At 39.5% G+C, this 2,526-nt stretch overlaps 1 pseudogene across 1 annotated transcript; it reads right to left on the bottom strand.

The window, feature by feature from the left end:
* Positions 1–672: 672 nt before the first annotated feature.
* Positions 673–1,275, bottom strand: LOC308512456 (putative RNA-binding protein 18; annotated as a pseudogene). Its single transcript has 2 exons — positions 1,126–1,275; positions 673–1,035 (listed from the first exon to the last, which is right to left on the bottom strand). The product of its transcript is annotated as a putative RNA-binding protein 18 (transcript).
* Positions 1,276–2,526: the final 1,251 nt, after the last annotated feature.

Below are 2,526 nucleotides of genomic sequence, written 5' to 3'. Positions count from 1 at the left end.
GTTGTGGTACAATATGTTAAATTTGAATCTATAGTTTTGTTGATGCAAACAATTTTAAGATATATGGCATATTTTGCTAATTGGGATTTTGAAACAAAAAGCATAATTGTTAAGCAGATTACCACAACATTTGCTCAAAGAACCATCTCCCTTTTGCCAAGAACTTTTCCTTTTTAGTCCACTTGGAGGGATTTCCATATTAAATTCTAGAACAACAATTCTCAACACGATTCAAAATCTCCCACTTCCCTCCCTGACTCTTTTATGTTGTAAAGACACTTGAGCCCAGAAAAATGCCCTATTTTTTTTAAAGACAGACAATAATAAATTTAGTTTCCTGATTTAAATAATAACATTTTTGTTGGCCTTTCTCTCTGGCACACTATATAGTGTTTCTGGAGTTATAAATCCAAACAAACCAGCCAAGTAGAGTATCTCAGTGTTCAAATCACAATTTTTGGAAAGAATCCTATTTATTCTGGATGATGATCAATTCCACACATACTTCAGGGTAGAAACATCCATAGGAACAGCCAAAAATGTCATTTTACCAAACTCTAACATGGGATTATGCTCTTCTGGGAAGTACCAGTCATATCTACAAAGTACAAAGGCAGAGGGTTTCAGGTGTGGAGACCAATTTGCTTTTGCTGCTACAGTGATTCATAACAATCATCTTCGAGATTTCCATGCTGTTCTAGAATAAGGAGTAGTCCTTTTTTTTTATCTGGTGGCTTAAAGTAGGAATAAACAGGTGCTACTCGGCATTCAACTATTAACTAATTCAACTATTAACTCGGCATCAGGATTTTCTGCCATCATTTTCAGCTTTGCTTCAATGGCTTTTATCTTTGCAGTGACGCTTAGGTTAGATTGAGTGGGCTCAGTGCTAGAGGATGGCTCAAGGCTGATTGGAAGGATCTTATCATTCTTGTTATGATCATACCTCTTGACTTGAGCATGGGCCCATCGCACCACCAGCTTCTTAGACAGAGCCAGCTTGCCATTGAGACACTGGATGGCTTGTTCTGCTTCCTGCTTGGTTTCAAAGTTAATGAAACAGTACCCTCTGGGCTGTCCTTCCAAAGTACCTGACTTGTGGAAAAGGAAGTCGAACTGCTTTACCGTGCCAAACTTCTGGAGGAGCTTCAGGAGGTGGTATTCTGTGATTTTGGGGTCCAGGTTGCCAATCCATAACTGGTGCCCTTCCTGTAGGGAACCCTCTGACAGGATGGATGCATTCTCCAGAGGAAGAGTTTTGGTTTCTGCTTCCATCAATCTCTATTAAATACTCCTGGCCTCGGTGTCTTCCCCTTGGCTCATGCCCCTAGAGCAGGTTCCCACCCCGCGGCCCACCCTTAGGCCTTTGTTTTTGTTACATTGATTACTTCATGCTATTCCCTTCTGGCCTGCAGTGTTTCTAATGAGAAGTCAGCTGACATTTTAATGGTAACTACTTTGTAGGTAATTTTCTGTCTCTCTCTTTCTGCCTTTAAGATTCTTTGTCTTTAACATTTGCCATTTTGATTATGATGTATCAGAGTGTGGGTCTCTTGGGTTCCTCTTGATTGAGACCCTCTGTGCCTCCTGAACTTGTGTGACATTTTCCTTCACCAGGTTGGGTAAGTTTTCTGTCATTTTTTCATGCAGTTTGTTCCTTGTTTCCATCCCTCCCCTTCTGGCAGTCCTATAATGTGGATTCTGTTACATTTCAAGTTGTCCCCTGGCTCCCTAAAGCTATCTTCCTGCTTTTTAATTAATTTTTCTATTTGCTCCTCTAATTGGGTTTATATTTCTATATATTCTTAATTCAAATATTAACTGTAAAGTTGGTGTATACTCCAATGAAACCTGGCAACAGCAGCTGCTGCAACTTAGAAGGTAGGGTAGTATTGTAATGGGTGTCTATTCCCTGCAGGCCAGTCTAGTGCTCAGACCTCTTAGTCATTGTAATATTCCACTGCCAATACAAGAACAAAGCAGGTTCCTCATCAATGTGCAAGGTGACTTTATTAAAGAATGATGATAACTTAATAGTCTAGCCTAGGTTCGAAATCTAGCCTAGCCTCAAAGCTTCAAGCAGCAGAGCCTCATACTAAAGAGTAAAGACTAGTCACAAAGAGCCAAGCTTCTCTTTCAGAGAGTCCCAGTGAGGCCCAAGACCGTGGCATCTTGGGAATTGGGCCTCTCTCTCTATGAGTCCAAGGGATGCCTTGCTGCCTCATACATGAAAATTATATGAAATCATAAATAAATATCTGCTTGAATATGTATTTACTTACATATTGTCTATGACTGCTTTCAAACTATGAGGAGAGATTTGGAGTTCAACACAAATCATAAATCATTTATTTACTCTTTGGCTGGTCAAGAAAAAGCTTGCTGACCTTTGTTCTAGGATCTTGAATTTCCTTTATAACCTTTGCATAGCTGTTAAAGTACTTTGGAGAAATAAGTTTCACAAAGATAATCTTTTCCTTGCTAATTAGCCATTATTTTGCCATTCTTGATGATCAGACTACTGCA

Source organism: Myotis nattereri (genome assembly GCF_964212035.1).
Source record: "Myotis nattereri genome assembly, chromosome: Y".
NCBI classification, from domain to species: Eukaryota; Metazoa; Chordata; class Mammalia; order Chiroptera; family Vespertilionidae; genus Myotis; species Myotis nattereri.
This window is presented reverse-complemented; position numbering and strand designations above follow the sequence as displayed.